The 25,359-nt window shown below is 35.5% G+C and overlaps 1 long non-coding RNA gene across 1 annotated transcript in view; it reads left to right on the forward strand.

Moving 5' to 3' along the window:
- Positions 1 to 3,887: 3,887 nt before the first annotated feature.
- The window catches only part of LOC141511150 (uncharacterized), an 82,371-nt gene continuing 60,899 nt past the window's right edge, over positions 3,888 to 25,359 (forward strand). Inside the window, exon 1 of the long non-coding RNA XR_012475268.1 lies at positions 3,888 to 4,101. This is a non-coding gene — a long non-coding RNA (uncharacterized LOC141511150). The remainder of the gene's footprint in view (positions 4,102 to 25,359) is intronic.

Raw genomic sequence — 25,359 nt, forward strand, 5'->3', positions numbered from 1 at the left:
TGCTATACAAAGGATTCTTCTAGAAGGTCTTATATTTAAATCTCTCCATTTCTGAATCTGGATTCATAGATTTCAAGGGGTCTTGAATTTAAACCTTTTATTATTTTGATAACTATATTTCAATATAATTGATTTCCTTTGTAATTGGATGTATTTGATATTATACATTTAAAAACATTATTCTGAAAAAGGATCTAGAAATCCCTTAGAGGTCCATGGCACACATTTAAAAAAAAGATAAAAAAACTGCTACAAAAGAAAGATGGGAGAAGTCAAAGATAGAGAAAAGATGACTTTTTTTAAGTTTGTGTCCTTTTATATATACCTTTCTCCTTCCCCACCCTCTAGATTGCTAATAAAAGGCCATTGTATAGCCCACTGTGGAGCTGTATTTGACTTCTAACAATTACATATATTTTGTAAGTGTTAATAGTTCTGTGGTCACAAAAGGGGGAAGCAGGGAAAAAATACAAAGGAAAGCAAAAGAGAGGAGCCAGTTTGAAGGGATTTTATCTAATTTCATTTTAATTAGATCCTTTTTCTAACTGAGTTTCTAATTTTTCAATTAGCAATTAGCAGCTGCAACTCATTCTGAGCATCACGAGGTGCCAAAGACACTAATTACACCACAGGAGTAGGAGGCTGGAAATGAGAAATAAAATTATCCATGAATGTTATTAGAAGAAAGGAATGATTACTCTCTGTAATAATATACTGATGTGTGCCTAATTAGATTGAAGGATTCAGAGGGAAAAAATGAGATTTAAAAATGGATTACGTTTAGATGCCTTGAGGTCATAATTTTGCTATAAATATTGCTTTAGAGCATTTCACTTGAAAACAGAGAAGGGTGGCAAATCTGATAGTGTTTCTGTCAGCTTTCAGCAATGACCGGCATCTCTAGTGGAGAACAATCTCCAACATCAATGACTCTGGAAATGGCAATTCTATTCCTGCAAAGTGTGACTGAAATTGCAAGCCCATTTATTCAAATAAAAAAAAATCAAGGAATGCTTTGGCAGAGGGAGTACTTGAGATGAAGAGTGCAAATTAAGGCCTGGAAAGTGAGAGGTGGAGTAAGGATGATTGTGGAATTCTTGGCTATTCAAATTATAGTTTTGGATTATTGACTCAACTAGTTTCTTTCCTCTTCAGACTGAAGCAATACAACCAAGACAACTGGGTTTCAGCTATATTTTAGTGAATGTTACCAGTCAAGAATAAGGTGACTTCCTCTACTAACTTGAGAATTCCATCAACAATCAGATCATTCCTAGTACCAGAGAAGATCTAACTCTATTGCTTTGAATGTATGGAGACAAAGATGCTTTAAATGAATTCTCTATGGTCACACATATCGTAAGTTATTTAGAGAGTTCTTGTGGGTAAATAACATAGTAGATAATACTATGGGACTTAGAGTCAGAAAACAAATTCAAATCCTGCCCCAGACATTTACTGTGAACCTAGGCAAGTAAATCTTGAATATTCCTAGTCCATTTCCTCAGCTATAAAATGGTTGTAATACAGCATCTACCTTGCAATGATGTTTCCAGGATCAAATGAGCATAATAACATACATATATACATGTGTTTATATATGTATATACATATATGTATATGCACATATGCTTGTGCATATGTGTGTATACATATATACATGTAAAAAGTGTTAGATCAATGTTAGTTATTTGGATTATTACTGCTACTACTGCTGGTACTATTTACTAGCTAGTACTGTTACTGCTACTACTATTACTACTGCTATTGCTATTTCTACTACTACTACTACTACTACCACCACTATCACTACTACTGCTACCACCACTACTACTACTACCACCACTGTTTCTGCTGCTGCTTCTAATACTTCCAGAGAATTCAGAGTTACAAGAAATCTTAGAGATCATCTGTCTAGGACCACCATCTAATTTTGCATTTTACTGCCTTATCATCACACAGTTAGAATTATAGAATTATGGATTTAAAACTAGAAGGTCACCTAGACCAACCTTCTCATTTTACATAAGAAGAAATTGAGACTCAGAATTTAAGCAAATAGCATAAAGTCACACATTAAATAATTGGCAGGGTCAGGATTTGAACTCAGCTTGCCTAACTCATTCTCAACTCTTTCCTGCTATGACTTGTCACCTCAAAGTGTTCTTACTCTGATGGCACAAATATCCAATACACTTTCCTATCTCATATCTTATGTAATCATCACAGTTACACTTAAATTCATCAATCAGTTAACTAGCATGTATCAAGTGCTTATTATGTATACCACACTGTAGGCACAGAGGATGCAAAGAAGTTCAGTTTCCAAGAAGTTCAGTCTAATGTATTTTAGGATGATAATAATTCTTCCTGCATTCTGAACCCCAACCTGATACTTCACTCATTATACCCCAAACATAAATCCAAAAGGAGGTGGGATGATCCATTGAATTAAAAATGAAGCAAACTAAAGAACAAGGCAGGTAAAAGAGGAGTAGCATATTGTTTGCACCCATACACAAAAGGATCTAAATATACCTTGTAAGGTGAGGACATTATTCTCACTGTCATAAAAGGAAATCCAAGTCCTTCAGGGTTAAGCAACTGGCCCAAGGTCATATAGCCAGTTAAAATCCAGAATCCTTGACTCTGAGTCTGGTATTTACCTTACCAGATGTAGGCAGGTAATGGCTGGGATACATTTTCTTTTTCTTTCCAATCACTCTGATGGAGTCTTATAATGAATGACCACATCCCCTGACAGAACTTGAAAGAATTGATGAGTTCCCATTCCTTTGCCCGCCTATCTGTCTTTATATATCTCACTGCATTTGCCACTAATTATATTTCTCTTTATAATCTGCACTCCCCAGTTAAGTAATATAATTGATCGTTTCTGAAAAATATCATTAATTCCAAAATGGCCTAGAAGTGTTTTGTCATGCTGTTTCCTTTTTTCCCCCACCCCTGGTGTTAGAATTATTAAGATGTCTCATGCATCAGAGAAGAGCCTGTACTGGAGGCATAAGAATAAAGTGGGGAGGGAGAATGAGGAAAGGAAGCCATAATTTTTCTTTCCTTTTAAGAGAAGAAAGGAGAAGAAGAGAAAACTTCTCATTAATATGACATTTCTAGGAGCTATCGGTACCAAGAGTGAGACATAAACCATTGCTCTGCAAAGTAGTCCTCCTTAACCTGATGTCATTATGACATTATGACAACTCCCTACTGGGGGGGATGGGAGAAAAAAAGAGTGTGTTGGGCAAAGAGGGTTACTTTGGTACCTCCTAACCCCTGTTAATGGTTCAACAATATTAAATTGTCGAAATCTTCTTATTTGAACCCTAACGATATCTTAAAATGAGGGCAGCTTAAGTGCCACAATGGCTAGAGTGCTAAGCCTGAAGATCTGAGTTCAACTTTGCAGAAATTTACTAGATGTATAACCCTAGGCAAGTCACTTAATCCTGTTTTCCTCAGTTTTCTCATCTGTAAAATGACCTGGAGAAAGAAATGGCAAACTACTCTAATATCCCTGGCAAGAAAATTCCAAATCGAGTCACCAAGAGTCAGACACAACTGAACAAAAACAAAATGTCTTAGAAAGAGTTCCCAGGTAGAAGTGGGCAGATGTAATAACTCACCTTCACGTGGTTATTTTAGGAATAAAAATGTTTTCCCAAATTAGCAAATGTTATTACCTATAGTTGAAAATGTAGAGGATATATTCATGACTTCTATTTATTATATATGCAGGGTAGGAAAGTCTTACTCAAAGAGGAATTATATTACCTAGAAGGTTGTATGAGATCACAATATGTTGAGCAAGACATCCATAGACAAATAATATGTTTGCATGTGAAGGTTGTAACATGTAGGATGTTGTAAAGGAGAACTGCAGGAACCAGGAATGCTAAGGAAATGAAAGCAAGAGAACATAGAACTTCAGTCAAGAATATACCTTGTGCCCTTGGTGACATTTCAAAAGTCATAATCATATTTAAGCCATGTCTACAGAACTGAGGCAATGCCTGTTGGCCCATCTTTGACTTGCTTTGAAAGACTTCAAAATATACTCAATATATACTTCCCATTCAGCCTGTGAGTAAATAATGGCTTTACCCTTATATTATGTTGAGAAATTAAAGGAATTGAAGGAGAATTATAATTACTATAGGGAAATAAGATATTTGAATTTTTTATATGTTTTGTTATTTGATCCACTTCATTATTTAGGTTATGTTAGCATGATTTTTTTCTCTTATATTTATGTCTCTGATAAACCGAACAATAGAATGACATTAAACTGTGAATCAGGATGGGACTGAATTCCTACCCTCTTACATCATGCTATATTAAAAGAGGTGTTACACACACAGATAAGATAACCAAACCTCAGAGAAGTTAAGTAATTTATCTCTCACATAGCTGATATATATGAATAAATAAATATAATTATGTATATCATATATATATATATTCTATGTGTTTACACAGATATGCATATATATTGTAAATGAGATTTGAACTCAGGTCTCATGACTTCAAGTTAAAGATTCCTACAATTACAGCATGCTATTTCATGTGTTGTGATTGTTAACATTTGAAGATGTAATGAAATAGTGAAAAATATAATCAGCTTTTCCCAACAGTTCAACCCTAGATTCTCCCCAACTTGATTAAATCCCAAAGCAGAATGAATTTTCAGAACCTAAAAGATGCAGACCCTACTTTGCCTCAGAGCAGCCATCCTTTCCTCTTAAATTCTCAATTTTTTTCATAATCTTTTTACAATGGAGATGGTCTCCTGCCCCTTGCAGACTGGTTCCTTGATGATGCACATGAACTAGAGTGGCAAGTAAATCAGGAAGGGGAGGAAAAACCTCAGGTGAAGAGGAGGGAGTAAGAGAGGAGTGGAAAGGGAAAGTGAGAGAGCAAAAGAAAAAGGGAAAGGGAGGAGAGAAAAAGAGAGGAGAGGGAGGAGAAGAAAAGGGAAGAGAGTGAAGGAGAGGAAAAGGTCCCAAACCAAGTCCTGATCATGGGGCTGCAGAATGACAATCTCTCTATCTTTGCACAAATATGTTCTAATTTCACTTAGAGGGATTTTGAGGGGGAGAATATGGTAAGAGGGAGAGGGAGATTGGGAGAAGCTGAAAGGTGAAAAGTGTGAAAGAGTGACAAGAGACACAGACAGACAGAAAACATAGCACTGAACAGTAAAGTTAACAATAGGTGTTTTTTTGGAATGAGTATTTCTTTTGGAATTCTTTATGTTAATTCAAATTTGTGTAATGCAATTTTATATAAAGGAGTACTGTCTGTTTATTCTTCTCATATGCACAATGTTCCAGAAGAACTGGATTACCATCACATTCTCCAAAATGCACCACACTTTCACTCTTTTGTTCATGCAATTCCCTATATCTAAATTTTCCTTTCCTTATCTCTTCCTATTCAAATTCCCATTCTTAAAGACCCAACTCAAATGCTACCTGTACAAGAAACTTACCCTGATTACCCCATTAGAGGAAATTTTCTCTCCTTATGTTGAGTTTTCATTTAATCTTTGTTTATATTTTTGTGTGCTCTTACATTCCATTTTGTATTATTTGCATACATATTATATAACTTAATAGTTTGTGACTTCCTTTAGTATAGAACAATCAATTTTTTGTATCCTCAAAAAGGAATGGCCTTGAGCATAATATATCACTAACAAATAGTTATTGAATTAATGTTTTCCCTCATGAGTTCAGCATTTTCCCATAGTGCCTCTGAATATAAGGTCTCAGACTGTCGGCTTTTCTGTCTCTGATTCCTTTCATATGCTATGAGGGATGTTTCTGGTCTTTAACTGTTAGGTCATTAGGGATAATTAGTGTGACTAAATGGAAAGGGAGAGAGAAAGAGGTGTGAGGTGCTTCCTCATCTTATTGACTTCTCCAAGCCCTGGGCTGAGGCAGAAGCACAGCTCTGAAGGCTTGTGAAATTCTACAGGGACAGTCTCTCTCTCTGATGGCAGCTGTCCATGGTAGTCCAGACTTTTGAGCATCTCGCCTGAGCCTTCTCCTTCTCTGTCTCACAGCTCCCTCCCTGAAGCTACCATCCCTTTGTCTCCAGCTGGTTCTTGGCCATTACGCTGCTCTCATTTGTGATTTTATTTTTCCAGAGTGGGGGGAGTGGCACACAGCAGGGCTTCTATCCAATCCATCCGGTAAGATCTTCTTTCTCTCATTGTGAGGATTCTCACTGGATCTGTCTTTCCATCTGGCACTACACACCCGCTTTATGGGACATGCAGGGCTAGACTCTGACTTGGACAAGTGAACAGTAAGACAGCACAGTTTTAGAGTAATGAACTGGGCATCAAGGGCATTTAAGTACCCTTTGCATTATTTTGGATAGGATGAGATGATAGGGAAGCTTCTAAATGAGGAAAGGAAAAATCAAATTCCACAGTATGCAAGTGCTTTGTCCAGCCAGCACTTTCTAGAGCTATAAATCTGCTTTAAAAATTTAGAAGAAAAAAATGTGCAAATCACTTTGGTGGGAACCCATTTCTCCCACGCTTGGCCATTTCCCTGTGTCAGCTTTTCTTTCAATTCCTGGGGAGAGCTGCCAGCATATTAAGGAATCATTGCAAACAAAACATATTTGAGCACAAATACAGAGATGCATCTTGGTACAGACTCCAGTGGCTGTTTGTCCACTAGGCTGGTTGCTGCTGCCAGAAGAATGCCTGTCTGTATTTCTGTTTTTGCTGATCTGATGTTATTTCTTAGAAGGTTGTATCAAAACTTGGATCAGAGTCCCATCCCTTTCTCTCATGAAATTTGTGAGAGATGTGGAGACAGGGAAGAAGAATACTCTCTTTAGAATTCTCATTATAACATAGGTATAAACCACCTTGCCAATCCAGGGTCATGCCAAATGCATCTGACTTCTGGGGCAACTGAATAGACTACTGCAGAACTCTATCTTGCTGGTTTCAAATCTTTCCCCAAATACTAACTGTGTGATCCTGGGCAAGTCACTTACTCTCTCTCTCTCAACATTTCTACATGTGTAAAATGAGTATAAATGAATAAAAGCAAGGTTAAGAAAATCAAATGAGAAAATATAGGCAAAGACTTCTGCAAATCTTGAACATCCTCCACGAAGTTTGCTGTTATTGTTGCTGTTATATTTTTGACAACTCAATAAGGAATGCTACTTCTCATCCAGGAATAGAGATTAATAATTATCTCTACTGCTCGATCTAATATGTAACCACATGACTATATATTAGTTTACAGTATATTCTGAATAGCAAATGTTTAATAAATATTTATTGGCTAATTATTAACTCTTCATAGAACACTCCTCACTAATTACAAGAATTGAAAAGGTGCTTTTTTCCATTATCATGTGAGAAATAGAAAGGAGGAATTAAGAATATATTAAGCACCAAGTGTCAGGCATCTCACTTAATCCTAACAACAATCCTTAGAGAGAGATGTTATTATTATCCCCATTTTGTAGTTCAGGAAACTGATGCATAGAGATAAAATTATTTGTTCAGAGTTACATTGTTGGTAAGTGTCTAAGGTTGGATTTTAATTTAGTTATTCCTGACTTCAGACTCAGTGAACAAATGCCAAACTTCTGGTTGTCTGTTTAGTCTGCTAGCCTACATTCACAAAAGAGGCTCCAATATTATTTATCTCTCATCACATTCAACTAAGATCATGGAAACAATGTAAAGATTAATGGAATGCCTTCTGTGGGCAGGGTGGAGGGAAGGAAACAAGAATGGGGGGGATTTTAAAACTCAAAATAAATAAAATCTTTCTTAAAACAAGAGACTCAAAGCCTAACTACATCACTTCCTTGATCAAAAATCTCAGAATATTTCATAATGCCTGTAAGTTAAAAATACAAATTTCACAATCTGATTTTTAAAAACATATAATTTGACAGAGTTTGCAGTCTTAGTTTATGTTCCTCCCCTTTAAATTTCTACATTGTAATCCCTGTGGTTTTTCTTCATTCTTCTGATTTTTCCCTTCTCTTCACATTTATATTGGTTGCTCCCTATCACCCACTCACTCCACCTCCAGTTCTTTCAGCAGTCACTCTCCTCATTTTTGACTACTGAAAGTTTTTTAATTTATTTAGGTCCTAGATCACATGCCACATTCTCTAGAATCATTCCTTTATTTGCTCCATTAAAGTGATTTTTCTCTCAAATTTTCCTTAAAGACTGACTCAACATTTATCTTGTAATAAATTCTAGCATTTGTTACATTTAATTTTTATATTCGCTGTATTCTTTTTTTAAGGTTTTTTTTTGCAAGGCAAATGGGGTTAAGTGGCTTGCCCAAGGCCACACAGGTAATTATTAAGTGTCTGAGACCAGATTTGAACCCAGGTACTCCTGACTCCAGGCCCAGTGCTTTATCCACTCCACCACCTAGCCGCCCCTATACTTGCTGTATTCTTTACAGTTGTTTTACAGCTTTAGTTGATTGCAAATACCATGTGGAAAGATCCATGCTATATTCTTCATCCCTATCTTCAGCTATGTCTAGTACACTACTAGGCACAAAAAACAGGTTACAAAATATTTAAGTACTGGTTTTTATTAGATACATCAAACTATATCCAACTTTTGCCACAAATCAGGGATGAAACCACAAAATTAGGAAGAGATGTGGCTATGGAGACAAAGAGTTCTTATAATTACAGATGGATAAATGTCATAATAACAGTTAATGCTTTCAGAAACTTTCATTTTGCATTTGGTAAGTTTAAATCAACTTCATAAATATACTTAGGTGTACCTATTAACCCCATGTTTTCTATCTTCTGCTTTCCCTGTCCCATGAGGGAAGAAGAAGAAAGTTGATTGGCAGTAAGATTTGCACCTCCTGGGCAGGTTGATTTCCATCTCATGCTAAATTGTCCTCTAATCTCCAGTCTTCAAAGGAAAGAGGAATATAATGTAACATTTGATCAATTGGCCCTGGAACTACATCTTGTACTACAGGCTTCCACCTGACTCATCTTCAGCTTCCTCAGAGAAGAGGAGTGATATATTCCATTCAATGGTTAATAATTCTCACAACTGATCATATCTTATACATTTCAATGATTAGTAACCCATATAGGTCACCATTCAAACCTCATTCCTCATCCCCTTATTCTCATTACTTATTCTCATCTCCTTCAACTCTATCACTTTTAAGTAAACACTGGTCATTTCTTCTACTGTGCCCTTTAGAATACTTCTTTGATAAGAAACGAACTTCCTCTCTTACTTCTTCTAATTTTTTGCAATAATTGAAATCTGGCTTCCCTGTTTCATGACAGCCTCTCTGGTCACATTTTTCAGTATAGATGGAAGATGGATTGAAATAGAGAGAGAGATAAGTAGACCCATCAGGAGGCTAAATAGCAGGTGATGAGAGTCTTTAGCTGGGTATTAGCATAGGAAAGAAGGAAGTGCATTAGTAAGATGCTGAAAAGATGAAATTCATATGGTGGTTAGTAAGCAGGGGGAGAAAGTAAAAAGTTAAGCCACAGGTGCCATGTTGTTCTATCATAGATAGACACCATTTTCTTTTTTTCCAAAAGGATCATAAATATAAAACTCATCATCATCTCTGTAACTACAGACACCAGCAGTTCTAGGGTCACTAGTAAACTAAGAAATGCTAACTCAAATGTAGTAGAAGAAAGAAAGGAAGATAAACTTGCATTGCCAGTGCCCAGCATTGTGCCTAGCCCAGAGAGAAGATATTGAAGAAATGCTTATCCACTTATTGATTGAAGAAATAAAAAAGCAGAGCTGAAAAGCATGTCTCAAAAATAGTCTACAGCAGAGATGTCAGACAAGCTGCCTGGTTCCAGACTAACAATACTTTAGAAGACAGAGTCAGATTAAAATGTAATTGGAAAACATTTAACAAAATAAGCAAAAATACAAGAAAATACAAAAAAAATGTTAATATGTGGTTTTCTAAGATAATATACTGCCCACAGGGATCTTATGCATGTGTCTAATTTCTATTAGAATTTGACACTTCTCATCTATAGCTAAATGGTAATGATACAGCTCATTATTTTGAGTTAACTTTGAGGAACATAAATATGAAAGCAAATGTTGTCACCAGGGCATCATCTACTATGTTGTCTCCTGGTTCTCCTGGACCTTCACTTTTCCAAGCTAAGTAATCTTCAAAAGTCATATTCTCTTATTCAGCATTCTTTAGATATATGCCAACTTACTAATGCATGTCCTGAAATGTTGGGCCCAGAATATGACACCAGGAACCAGTACTCCAGATATGGCTTGATTCCATAAGGCAGAGTTCAGTGGAACAGTTACTTCCATTTGTCTTGACATTGCTACTCCCCCTAATCCTGCCTACTTCCTGATAAAATCTGATTTGTTTTAATAGTTCACATGTATATAATATTTTATGGCTTATAAAGTATTCTCCTTATAGTAATACTTTAAGGATGGTAGCAAAAGTAAAGGTTTTCTAATTTTATGTGATAGGAAAACAAGGGTCAGAGAGGTCACACAGTGCCACAAAGACTAAACCCAAGTACTGAAATTTGAATTTTAACAAATGTTAGTCACATTTATATCCACACTTATTTGTCTTATGTTCCCCCAAAAGATAGTAAGCTCCACAAGAGTAGACCTTCTGCCTTATATATTTTTGTATCCCTTCTGATCTCAAACTCTATACTAAGCACATGGAAGGTATGAAATAAATTTTTATACAATAAATTCAATATTTATTCAATAAATAAAAATTCCTTTTATCTAGAGATAAGTAGATAGATCCATGAGGGACTCATACATAGCTTAGAGAAGAATTTAGAAAGAAGATCAATAAAATCATCTCCATGCAAAAGCTTAAGTAACTAGATATTTATATAAAAGATATTTGCCTTAACGGCAAAATCTATTTCCACCTGCAAAAAGAAAGCCTCATTTCCATGATATTCTTTCTTTGAAAGAGGTTCAAATTAACTAGTCACTGTGGTTATAAAAATACAATACACTTCAAGGTTTGCAAAGTACTTTACAAATATTATCTCATTTGATCTTTACAATAAGCCAGTGAGGTAGGTGTTATTATTTTCCCTATTTTATAGATTCAGCCATATTATTCCCCCCCCCAAATTGAACTATCATATTGAATCTAAATAATGTCCAATAAACATTAAATGCTGACTTGCTATCCAGGAAGGAACACCTTCAGAAATTAAAATGTAGGGAATAATTTCATGAAAAAAACATAGCTGCCAAAAGTCATCTTCCAAATTACTTTCATTTTACTCTTTACCCCCAATCCCTTGTGCTAGTCCTCCACCTCTCTTCCTTCCTGAAAACCTTTTAGAAGTGTCTATATCTTCAAAAAATATTTCCCCCATCCTATTTGACAACAAGAAAGGAGGAAAAATATTGCCCATCATGATAAATATCAGTATAATATTCCAATTTTCCAGCATTTGACAGCAATCAAGGGAAGACGAATGTGTTCCCTCTGTGACTAAATCATTTAGAGACCAAGGTATTCTGTCTCATTCTCATTAGGAAAAAAAATATTCCAATAATCTCATTATCCCACTGTGAATAACAGTAAGGAAGCACCAAGACTAATGACTTCTTCATTGTTTGCATCCGTAGTTATCAGCTAGTGGGTTTATGAGATGTGCCTTGGTAATGGGATCTCCTTTACCATATAATTTGGCTACTTCCCTTGTTTCCTAAGTGCTGCCTGACTAGCACTGCAATGTCTGCAGCAAGGCTTATGTCCACTCCTCTGCTCCAAAGAACCCCCTTTTATGTACTCTTTTTTTGGTACCAACTCCAATCCAAAAAAAAAATGTGTAATGGCATGTTAAACTTTATGGAAATTCTTCTGGAGAATAACATAATTTCATGGTGCATTACTCTAAAATGGCCTGGTAGTTGAACAATTAATTTTTAAGGTGTTGCATTGACTTCTCCTTGCTGTATTTAATCCATGTCCAAAATTGTCAACAATGCCAAGAGTTGGGTTGTACATAAGGATGAAGGCATGAGTTTAAAATCTGTTTCCCATGACCTGTTGTCTCTTTGTCAACAATGTCAATGTGCCTTCTTTCATTCAAAGGGGCAGGGAGAAAGCTATCCATATCTTGTTTAGCAACAGTTCATTAGGTAACCTAGAGGTGGAAAGAACCCAAGCCAAGAGACCTGGTCTTCATTCTAAACCTCTACCAAATACTTCCTGAGTTACCTTTAAAAATAACAATATCTAATGGCCCTATAGGACTTTACAATTTACAAAATATTTTGCAATTTATCTCATTTGATCCCCTCAATAACTATAAGAAAGGTAATACAACTAATAATGGGTGTAGTGTTTTAATTTTTGTTATTTTTTTGTGTTAGCTATGTTCAATTCTTTGCGAAGCATTTGGAGTTCTCTTGACAAAGGAACAGGTATGTTTGTTATTTCCTTCTCCAGATCATTTTACAGATGAGGAAACTGAGGCAAACAGGATTAAGTGACTTGCTCAGGGTCACACAAGAATTAGTGTCTGAGGCCAGATTTGAACATGGGAAGATGAATCTTCTTCACTCCAGGCAGACTATGAAAAGCAATGATTCTGCCTTGGAACAAAGAAGACCTATGTTCAAATTTCAGCACTGATCCTTTTTGCCCTTGCTATCCTGTCTTTTTCTCCATCCAAATTCCTGTCCTCATAGTTAGAGAATTATAATATACATATTGATGCTCCCTCAAATGTCCTATCTACCCAGTTCCTTAGTCTTCTTAATTTTCATGACTTCAAGGCCAATGATACCATCAATCATTAGGGATTATGTAAAATTCTGTCGAAATTTGATTTCCCAGAGAAGTTAATTCAATATTGTACATCAGTCTCATCAGTTTGCCTGGGTTCTAGATAGTGGATGATGCTCTAGTGATTTCCAAGTCACCAATGGAGTGAAACAAAACAGTGTCCTTGCTCCTGTACTTTTTAGCATGATGTTTTAAGCCATGTCAAGGTCAGCTACCACACTGATGGTAAATTCTTCAATTTGAAAAGGCTACAAGCCAAAACCAAAGTGGAAGGAGTATTCTGTTTGCAGATGATTGTGCATTCAGTGCAGCCTGTAAAGCTGAGATGCAACAAAGCATGGATAGATTCTCCTACTTCTTGTGCTAACTTAGCCCTAATAACATAAAAAAACAGGTCCTCCATTAATCAGCACCACACCATCCACATGTGTTACCAAGCAACTAACTATATTCCATGTTCTATGCTAGGTTCCAGAGCTACTAAAAGAGGCAGAAGACAAGTCCATTCCCTCAAGGAACTTATATTCTAATGAAAAAGATAATATGCTATAGATAAATAGATAGGTAGATAGATAGATGATAGATAGATAGATAGATAGATAGATAGATAGATAGATAGATAGATTTCAATATGGAGAAGTTTTGAATAATGTGAATAAGGTCACTTACCTTGGCAGTAAACTTTTCAAGGAGGTAAACAGTGATAGTGAGCTTGACATACACATTGCCAGAGCTAGTTTAGTTTTGGGGAGACTCCAAAGGAAGTGTGGGAGACTATCAAACTGAAAGCCTACAGAATAATTGTGCTGATATCATTGTTGTATATCTGTGAAACCTGGAAGTCTAACAGTACCATGCCAGGAAACTGAATAACTTCCATTTATAGATTTTGAAGATCACCTGGTATAAGAAGATACCAGACACTGAGATCCTTTCTTGAGCTAAACTGCCAAGCATTCAAACTCTATTACAGAGAGCACAACTATGATGGACTGATCACAATGTTAGAATGCCAGACATATAAATTCCTCACTTGACAGATGATCAAAGGATATGCAAAGGCAATTTTCAGATGAGGAAATCAAAGCTATAATCATATGAAAAACTGTTCTAAACATTACTGATTAGAGAAATTCAAATTAAAGCATCTTTGAAGTACCACTTCACACTTCTCAGAATGGCCAATATGATCAGAAAGGATAATGATCAATGTGGAGGGGATGTGGGAAATCAGGGACACTGGTGCATTATTGTGATCCAGTCTTTCTGGAGAGCAGTTTGGAATTATGCCCAAAGGGCAATGAAAATGTGCTTACTCTTTGATCCAGCAATGCCACTACTGGGTCTATATCCTGAAGAGATCATGAAAAAGGGTAAAAACTCCACATGTACAAAACTATAACAATTCGGTTTGTAGTGGCAACGAATTGGAAATTGAGGGGATGACCACCAATTGAGGAATGGCTGAACAAATTGTGGTATAGGTATATGATGGAACACCATAGTTCAATTAGAAATCAGGAGGGATTGGATTTCAGAGAAGCTTGGAAAAACTTGCATGAATTGATGCTGAGTGAAATGAGTGGACAGAAGAACAATGTATACCCTAATAACAAGGAATGGTGATCAACTTTGATGGACTTGCTCACTCCATCAGCGCAATAATCAGGGACAATTTTAGGGGATTTGTGATGGAGAATACCATTTGTATACAAAGAACTATGGAGTTTAAACAAAGAACAAAGATTATTACCTTCAATTTTTTTTAAAAACTGTCATCTTATGTTTTATATAATTTTGTTATCTCTAATATTTTTTCTTCCTTAAGGATATGTTTTTTATCTCAATGCATTCAATTTTGATCTATGCATATCATGTAAAAAATGCAAAAACTATCGGATTACCTTCTGTTTGGGGGGGGCAAAGAGGAAGGGAAGGAAGAAAGGGGGAAAATTATAAAATTCAAAACCTTGCAAAGAATGCTAGGAGTAATTTTGCCAAAAAGACTATTTTATGGAGAACTCACACAGGGCAAGCACTCACAGAGGAGTCAGAAAAATCAAAATAGGGATTCCCTGAAGGTCTCTATTAAGAACCTTGGAATTGATTGTGTAGTAAAGGAGACACCGGCATGGCATACTCTCATCTGAGAGGGTGATGTGCTCTATGAGCAAGACAGAAAGAAGTAAATATGAGAAACATAAATTTAGAGTAATGACCCCACGTGATCACATAGACAAGACCTGTGGTAGAGCATTCTGGAAACAGATTAGTCTGATCAGTTACAGTCCAAACACTGTAACTCATAAACTTACTTGACTATTCCTACTAAATCTCATTTTATATCTTCTCTCCCCATCTCACATCACCTAAAATTCTTTGATAAAGACATCTTTACTAGGTGCCTCCTAGTGGTGTCATTTTGCTTTTTGACAAGGAAGGAAAAGAATCAATCAACTAACCAAACCAACCAACTATATTCCAAGTACTACTCTAAGTGCAAAAGCTACAGAAAGAGGCAAAAATGTTCATGTCCTCAAGGAACTTACAATCTAATGGAAGAGATAAGATGCCATAGATCGATTGATCGATCAATAGATAGAAAGAGTAAGAAAGAAAAGCAAAGAAAAGAAAGAAATAAAGAAAAAAGAAAGAAAGAAAGAAAGAAAGAAAGAAAGAAAGAAAGAAAGAAAGAAAGAAAGAGAAAGATAGGTATGTGTGTGCATAGACATACAAGGCTATTCTCCTGAATGAATTTTAAGATTAATAAATCTAATTATTTTTTTCATGCCATTTTTCCCCCTCAATCTTACAAGACCCTCCCCCTCAATTTTATACTTCATTCTCACATTGACCTCTAATTCTGTGAATTCCTCTACTCTTTTCTAGGCCATCATCTAGCACTGGCATCACTCTCCTCCCTCAACAAATCTGTTTATCTTTACATGGTACTTTACAGTTGAATCTCTTGTCCCATGCTCTTACTATCTTCACTGCCTTGACCATCCTCAAACTTGAATTATTTCTGTATTTGCCCTTTTAGATCTAATTCTTGTACTAGAGAAAATAGAGGTGCTAACTGGGTCCATAGCAAATTTATGTTACTTAATCCCAGCTGGGCTTTCATTGAGGTAAGGCAATCCTTTTACATCTCCTTAATTGGTTCACTATCTCACTCATGACAGAGTCTTTTCCAAACTTTTTCATATTTCCTCTAACTTCCTACTCTTTTTACCCTCTCAGTTGATGACCTTACTTTATACTTCACTGAAAAAATTGAGAAATTCACTGAAAACTTTTTTCTGTTCTTTTATATCTCCAATCAATTCACTAACTCCGCCCCCCATCCTTCCTCACATGAAGAACTGCCTGTTCATTTTGCAAGGCCAAACCTTCTATATGCATCTTTGATCCCCTCCCCTCCCATCTTGTCTCACAGAGTGACTCTTATATTATTTTCATTTTTTTTATTAATCTTCAGTCTCTCCATATCTACTAATTCCATCTGTACTTTCTACAAACAAATCTGTGTCTCCTCAAACCTAAAAAAATAAATAAATACCTCAGCTGACTATCCCTACTAGCTCTCATTCTATATCTTCTCTCCCCACCTCACCTAAAATTCTTTGCTAAATACATCTTTACTAGGTGCCTCCATTTTTCTGCTTCCTAAACATTTCACAGTCTGGTTTCAACTAAATCAGTATTTTAATTAAAAATGCTCTCTCTAAAGTTATTAATAATATTTTCATTGCTAAATCTATTAGATTTTTCTCATTTTATAATTTTGACCTCTCTTCTATCTTTTCAATTGCTGATCTCCAGTCTAGATATTCATTCTGGAGATTCTCTCCTGTTTAGATTTTTATGAAATTATTGTCTCTTGTTTCTCCTATCTGACCACTCTAAGTCTCTTTTGCTTAATTTTCATCCAGGTGATAACCACTAACCACCATTATACCCAAGGCCCTTTTCTAGGCTTTTTTTCTTCTTCCCTTACTATCTCAATTGGTAAAGTCATTAGTCTCATAGGTTCAACTATAACCTTTATGCAGATGATTACTATAACTGTAAATCTAGCCTAATATCTTTCCTGAGCTTTAGTCCCCACCACCAATATCCTTTCACATATCTCGAATTAGATATCTCAGACATATCAAACTCAACATATCCAAAACAGGTTGCATCTTGAGGACTTCTCATCACCCTATCTTATGATATTAGTCAGTCTTATTTTCTCTCTTGTTCTCACTCCACATATATAATCTGTTGCCAAGTATTGTTTCTACATATATCTCTCACATATATCATTTTCTTTACACTCATACAAACACCAATCTAGTATAAATGCATCTGGATTATTATAATAACCTTTTGGTAAATCTCTCCATGTGTCCTTCCATATTTAAAGCTATCTACCACTCAATTGTCAAAGTTCTTTTTCTTTAACATATTTGACCATATTTCCTACCTCTAACTCACTAAATTCCAGTGTTTCCCTTTTCCTGACAGGATTAAATAAAGGAACTATTAAAGACAATTAAATTCCTTTATAAATTAGCCCTTTTATACCTTCCCAGTCACTGTAGAACTTACTTCTTTTTATCACATTTTATGATTTTTTTATTTTGCTGGTATACTTGTTTTTCACACATAATACTTTATTTCTTGTCTCTTTGTCTTTACACTGACTGTCTTTCATGCCTAGAATACTTTACTACTTTAATCTTAATCTTTAATTTTTCATTCCTAGACTACTCTAATATTTTAACCTTAATCTTTAACTTTGCTTATACCTATATCGCTTTGATCAACTGAAATCTCCATTTCTTTAGTCAACTTTTCCATATTCTAAAGGCAGTTCCTTCCTTCTAAATTTGCTTTCCAATTATGTTTGCTTTACATAAACATAGTTATTGGGATATTGTTTTCCCATATTAGAATGAGTTCATGGAAATCAGGGATCATGTTTTGGCCTTTCTTCCCTGGTGAATAACACATGACTGTTGACTGACTGTTCAACTGCCTTACCTTTTCCATTGGCTACTTTCTAAGACTATAAATTTGTAGAAGAGTAGGCACTTCCATTATCTAGGATTCTCTTTACCAGTGAAAGCATAGGCCTACTCCCTATCCTAACAACAGGCTTGACCCAGACCATTTCTATCTATATCTCCAATGAAATACATGAGACATTAGCAGCAGTAGTATCATAATCATTGATCATCAATCTTACCATTCATTATCATCACATATACTTACATAGATTTTTTAAGATTTGAAAAGCACTTTACATATATTGTTTCATATAATCCATGTAATAATCCTATGAGATTTTAGAAGGATTATTATCCTTGTTTTGCAGATTAGGAAACTAAAATCAGAGAGGTTATGGCATTCTCAAAATAAAGGTTTGACTATGCCATTCCCCTATTCAAGAAACTTCAATGACTTCCTAAAATTTCTTTGACATTTAACATCCTTCACAAACTTGTTCCAATCTACCTTTCCAGAATTATCATAAATTATTGTTCTGTCCAGCCAAACTGGTCTCATTTGCTGTTACATTCTATGTGCTATCTCTATGCCTTTAGATAGACTTCACCCATCCTTAGAATGAAATCCCACTTCACATTTTTGGAAATCTCTAGGTTCTCAGAACTCAAATACAACTTTCTGCATGAATCACTTTTTTGAACCTTCCCAGCTATTGTTCCTTTCCTTCCAAAACTATTTTGTGCTTATTTTATAATAAATATATGTATACTTATACACATGCAAACATAATCTTTTATTTAGATAGAGTAAGCTCCTTGAGTATAGGGATAGTTACATTTTTGTCTTTATCTCTATAGTGTTTAACGTAGCAGTAGACACTTACACATAGTAGATACTAAGCAAATGCTTGTTGATTGATTTGTTCATGGACACCCAGCTAAGTACCCTAAGTTGCTTTTCTAAATAAATTACTTCCTCTATGTAAGACTGAGAACAAAAAAGTGCCTTTCATCTATTTCCTGAGAATTCAGTGATTGTAGGTGAAAAGAATTATTTACAAGATACCCTTGGAAAGTTTTAAAGGAAAGTTATGGGAAGCCCTCAGCCTCCTATTTTGTGGCCCATTCTCCCACTCATTTATTCTCTCAAACCCAGAAAATTCTCAGGTATTTCAGTGAAAGAATGTACTATTTGCTCAACTTTCTAGTATTAATTATTTTCCATTCTTGATGAGTAAGCAAAAGATTCTTTATAAGACCAGCATGAAACAAATTCAAGATACTATCATTATTCTTTTCTATTTGTTATATGTTCAGACCTCCAAAAAGAAAATTTAGAACTCCCTATGAGTTCAAAATGGAGACAGTGAATGTTGTACTGAAAACAGCCCTAACTTATAAGATAGGAGATATAGGATCTACTCTTGGTTCTTCCACTCATTATTCATCTAACCTTCATTTTTTGTCTCCCTACAGTTCTGTTATAATAGACAAAATGAGAAGCTTGGTCTATCTCTAAGGTCCCTTCCATAAAATAAATGAAAATTAGAAAAAAGATTGTATAAGTCTATTGCAACCTCAAAATTCAAAGGTTAGTGCATAGTTCAGAGTGGCAAGCTTAACCTTTCTAAATGACATTTGACTTTCTTTGGGTAAGAGACAGTGGATGTTTTACTCCAATACTACAATGAATTATTATGACAGTGTGGTTCTGATGGAAATGGAGAATTAGCTATTTCTCAAGTCCAAATATTATTCACTTCAGGGAGAGGTCAAAACCTTTATTATCACAAGGCTAAATATCTAAATGGATCACTGTCAGTTAAAGAAGAATTAATGGGAATTATGAGCAAGGGGAAGGGGAGATTTTGTTTACCAGATAGGAAGGAGATCTATAGTTATATTTATGAATTATTGTGATTTCATATTCCCAACCTACCTTTCTAGGATTATTATACATTATTTTCCTTTTCATGTTTCCTATAGTCCAGCATCTTCTTGTTCACACAATATATTCTATCACTTAACTTAGAATCGTTACATTTTCTCTTTCTTATACCTTGAGTTCTCTCTCTCTCCTCTTAGAATTTTCATATTGGGGATTTCTCTTGGTTCTCTCAGCTATAAGTATTTCTCTACCTGCTAAAATTTCCTATGGTTCATTTTATGTATAATTTGTATATATTGTCTTCTCCCCTTGAACATAAGTTCCTTGAGGGCAAGGATGGTTTCATTTTTTGTCTTATTTTTCCTATGGCTCCCATAATGTTGTCTGATCACACATGTTCTCTATATGTATGACTTCCCCCACTGATATAGTAAGCTGTCAGTGAATGCACCCTTTATGTGAATATGGAATGTTTTTTTTAATTATCACTTTACTTTTTATGTTATTTGATTAAATGTCTTTTGTTTGTAAATAATGTATCACTAGTCTGTCAAAAGTAATGTTGATACTTATTATTACAATAAAGTAATTGTTGATATTTGTGTGATCTGTCTTTAAGCGAGTGTCGACTAGTAGAATTACTTAAAATTAAAATAGGATTTCTGTAGGCATGGATGGGAGAAGTGAACCAGATACTATACCTATAAGAAAAGCTATGCAGAGCACTAATGGTGGAGTAATGTTAGCTTGAGTAGAAGGAATAGGTATTCCAATGAATGAAGAACTAAAATTAGTTTAATTGGCAAGAATAGTTTACTGTGGGGCAGCTAGGTGGCACAGTGGATAGAGCACTGGTCCTGGAGTCAGGAGTACCTGAGTTCAAATCTGAACTCAGACACTTAATAATTACCTAGCTGTGTGGCCTTGGGCAAGCCACTTAAACCCATTGCCTTGCAAAAACCTAAAAAAAAAATAGTTTACTGATTCATGGGTAAGGAGATGGATTGGATGTGTGGTTGGTTTTCTGGAATGCTTTTATCCATGGAACCTTTATCTGATGCTATCCTAGCTTCCCATAGTAACAACAGAGTCCCCATTACTATCTTACTTGCTTTTACAAAGATCAAGTGGAACTAATCACTACTTTCCGTTCTTTCAGGCATCTGTTTCCCTGGATCTGGAGTTTATGAGCTATAACCTGGGCTCCCTGCAGGTATAAGTGGAGGTATCTCTATGTAAAGACCATCAAGAAATATGCCCTGAACTCTGGAAAATTTTCTAGGATTGATTTAAATTCTAAAATTAATCTAGTGAAAAGAATTCATTGACCTTAAGATCCTGGTTTTACTGCTCTGAATGTACAATGTTAGGGTATTCCCCACTAAAGCTGGCTGATACATCTGTTCTAGTTCTCCAGTGAATTTTGTGAATCTACAAATATCTGCAAACTCTTGGCTGGTATTTAATGCAATCCATAAACTGGAATCTTCCTAAAATTCCAGACTACTTATACTTTTCTTCTCCTTGTGTACTCTTTAACACAGCTAGACTAGCCTGCTTGCTATTTCTTACATATAACACTCTGTCTCTTATTTCTAGGTCTTTGTACTGGTTGTTCCCCATTCTTGGAATACCTAACTTTGGAATTTTACCTTGCCTGGCCTCCTTCAAGATTTAAATCAAATTTCCCCTTTATGCATGGAGGTTTTTTTTCTGGTTTCCCCAAACTCTTAAAGACAGGGACAGGTTTGACCATTCTGTGTATCCTCAGTACAATGACTAAAACATAATAGGATCATGGTTGTTATCTCATGGACTGACTACAGGGTTGTAATTTCAGAAGCTGGCCTTCAGCACACAGAATAAAGTTCATATTATTTACTTATCATATCAAAGGAAGTCTTAATAATCTCATAAAGATGACAATCAAAGGAGAGTTAAAACTGGGGAAGAACAAGGCTCTAGAACTAAATGTATAGTTGGAAAGGATTTCCCAAGTTGTATGTTCTAATTCCTTTATTTTATAGATAAGGCTAGAGAGATAAGATGACTTGCCCATCCTTTGGGCAGCAAGTGACAGAACCAGGATTTTAACTGAGATTCTCTTACACTATAGAAATTAAATAAACTTCCACGGTTATTTCATATGACTCCAATTTGGAGAGGAACTGGAAGTCCAGAAGTCAACAAATCAAAGGTTGTCAGTGATAATAAAACTTAAAACATTTGATTTAGGACCAAGAATAACTCAAAAAAAGTTGTGCCATGGAACAGCACAGGTCTGCCAATCAAAAGATCTGGATGATCTAGAATAATGAGAGTGGGCACTAAAAATTATTTAGAGCTGCTGGATTTCTGGGTGCCACCTTTATTCTACTTTCTAATACCAATGTCCTATATCTCTGATGCTATAGGGGGGAACTCTAGCACTAGTAACCTGAGCCATCTCCCTTCTTGTCCCTTTATTCATTTACCTCTGTTTGCACCATTAGCCATATTTAGAACATGATATCTTCCTCGTCTCCCGCCCTTGATTTTAGCTCATCAAAATCTCAGACAGCTTACTGAAAGGTGGAAACTTTGCAGATCATCTCAGCAGCAAAGATTACTTTCTTTGATGAACTCCTATAAGTATTTTGTTAATTACTCTCTTAGGATGATTATCACATTCTGCCTATTATCAATTAGTGCTCCATGCATCTTATGTTCCTTCACAATATCATAAGTTTCTTGAAGGCAGAATGTGTTTTATTCATCTTTGTGTACCACACTGTACTTGCACTTAATATATAGTCAATAAATATTGCTCGAGTGAATACTGGAGGAAATGTGATCAGCAACTTAGGGCCTTATTTCTGGGAGAGAGAAAAACTCTCAAGAAGTTTGGAGACGCATTTCAAAGATTCCTTAATCATTGATGGAAATGAAAATGTTATTGAGTCAGTCAGGTGTAGGGAGAAAGAGAAATGGCCTGCTTTGAGATGTAATGCAAAATCTGCAGAATCTGTAGAAACTGCAGCATCTGGAGGCATCCATTTTCAGGATATTTTTAATTCTTTCCTATTTAAAATTCCAATCTCTCTTCTCCTTTCTTCAGTTTCTGAGCCAGATGCTGCCAGGGCACCTCTCTTTGCTGCCAAATGGAGAAGAGCATTATCTCCATAAGCTGTAGATCTTGAATAAAGTGCATTAGTCATTGTTAGGACTTACAACCTTGCAAATCAGTCTCCAAAAATATTACTAGCTGTGTGTGCTAGCATGCAACCTGAAAGGTAGGAGAGAAGAGAGTGAAAGGAAGCATTGAGAGCACTGATTGGTGATTTGGACCCAGGTCACTTCTGATGACTGTACTAACCCTGGATGGGGGTAGCTTGTGGGTAAGGTTATCAAATTTTAATACAGAAGGTTCTTCAAGATATTGAGGTACTTCATTTTGTTGCTGTAATTATAACTTCATTTGAATTGCAGTCACAGTTTTTGCTACTTTACCCATTGGGATAGCAAAGAGTAATGGAAAGATTCCTGCAGTAGGAGTCTGATAAGTGAAAAGTTCAAATTTTGGCTCAATGAACTTAATAGCTAGCATATGCATGGTCCCTTATTAATAGTAAAGCACTTTTCAAATATTTTAGTTGAACCTCATAAAAATCTTAGGATGTATGTATTATGATTATCCTAATTATACAGATGAGGAAACTGAGGTAGAAGTTAATCAACTTGCCAAGAGTCAATCAACTAAGCATCTAAGATCAGATGTGAACTCAATTCCAAACACAAAGATCCACTGCAAACAAACATTATGAAAAAATTTCCTATATAAACTATATGAACTCAAGAAAGTCACCTCTCCATTCTGAACTTCAGTTTTCTATTCTATAAAATGAGGATTAAACTTGAAATATCTACCTCTAAAGGTTTTTGTGAGGAAAGAAATTTATGACTTAAAATACTATATATGCATGAATTATAAGTAAAGGACTCAACTGTGAAGTTATCCTTGAATATATTTCTTTCCTTCAAACTTCCCCTAATGTTTTCTCTGGAATTTTTCCTTTATAATTTCCCTCTCCTTGTTTCCTGGCTCTCTATGCATGGGACTCTTTCCTGTCTATAGGGCATTAGATTCCAAATACTTTGAGCAGAGCATTTTACATCTCTTCCTATATTCCCAGTGTGTTACATGTAGTGATTTATTGGTTATATAAATGGTGATAAGTAGACCTAATATTCTGCCTGGCAAATGATGGTATTAGAATGGCTTGGAGAATGAATTGCAGAGGTCATGCCTTTACCACATACAAAAACATGCAAAATAATTTGTGGCTCTCTTACCTTCTTGTACATCAATGTCACCCTTATGGATTTATTCACATATCATACCCTCAGAAGGATGGAGATTCTTCTGTGGAGGCTGCCAGTCATGGACTATCACTGATATTGTCTTTCTGCTCAGTGGAAACTGGAAGGGAAGTTAAGACAATACTCTTCACCTGAAAAGTGGTTGTCATGTAAAACTAACCTAATGTTTATGTTATAATAACTTATTTTAAACCAACAGACTCAGCATAATTGTGATGGTATTTCTAGTTTTTTATTCAATAGACAATCCCTAAATGAGCAGAGGTGGGAATCATTTAGGGATATCTATTGAATAAAAAAGTTAGAAATACCGTCACATTCATGCTGATCACCCATTTAGGAAAATTTCTACATTTAAGCAGAGGTTTATCTTTGCCTTAGTTTTTATTTTTATTTATATCTTTGTTAATCCCATGCCATTTATATTAGAGGCAAATTTCAGGTTTTCAAAAATGTTTGAGCAAAGACACATCACAATAGATTATTTGTTAATAGAAAGGATGTGAGAGAGAGATGAAGCTGGGAGAGAACAGACTATTTTTTAGAACTTTCTCAGTTTTTGAGGTGAGAACAGTTTTTTGATGCAATGTTGCATCAGCCTGAATCTCCTGCTCCAGGGTGTCTGTGGGGCCAGAGTCCTCTTCAAACTCACTCTTTTCTTTACTATACTCAATCTTGCTTACTCTTTCTCCTTTTGATGGTCACTCCTGTCCTGTGAATTCATTCTGGTCCATTTATTGATATTCCCATTCCATTCTGTCAACTACAGGTTGCTTCAATCTTATCCTAAAATGACTTTATTTTATAGACAAGCCACAGGATGCAACCAAGTTTCATCAACCAATCCAAAGACAATTTTCTTTGCAATGTTATTCCAACTGATCAAAGACTGCTTTTACATTTAGTCCAAAGCTTATGATTGATTGACTCAAGAGAGAAATGTTTTCACTAAGTTAAAGTATTAGACCTTAGCCGCTTGATATTTGGTTTAAATGGGTAAGGATGATTTTATTGATTTATTCAGCTGCCCCCCCCTTACATTTTGATTGTCCCTGTATGTCAATCTCCATCCACTTTACCTCATCTTCCAGAATGAGGTGGTATTTTTCTAAAACAATAGACATAGTAAGAAGTCCAGGTCCATGCCAAGATAGACCTTAGATCTCAAAAATGTTAGATAAATACATATTGTCTTCCTCCCAACCAATTATTTTATGTTGAGTAAATGAGAGAGAGAGAGAGAGAGAGAGAGAGAGAGAGAGAG

Source organism: Macrotis lagotis, chromosome 2 (genome assembly GCF_037893015.1).
Source record: "Macrotis lagotis isolate mMagLag1 chromosome 2, bilby.v1.9.chrom.fasta, whole genome shotgun sequence".
NCBI lineage: Eukaryota > Metazoa > Chordata > Mammalia > Peramelemorphia > Peramelidae > Macrotis > Macrotis lagotis.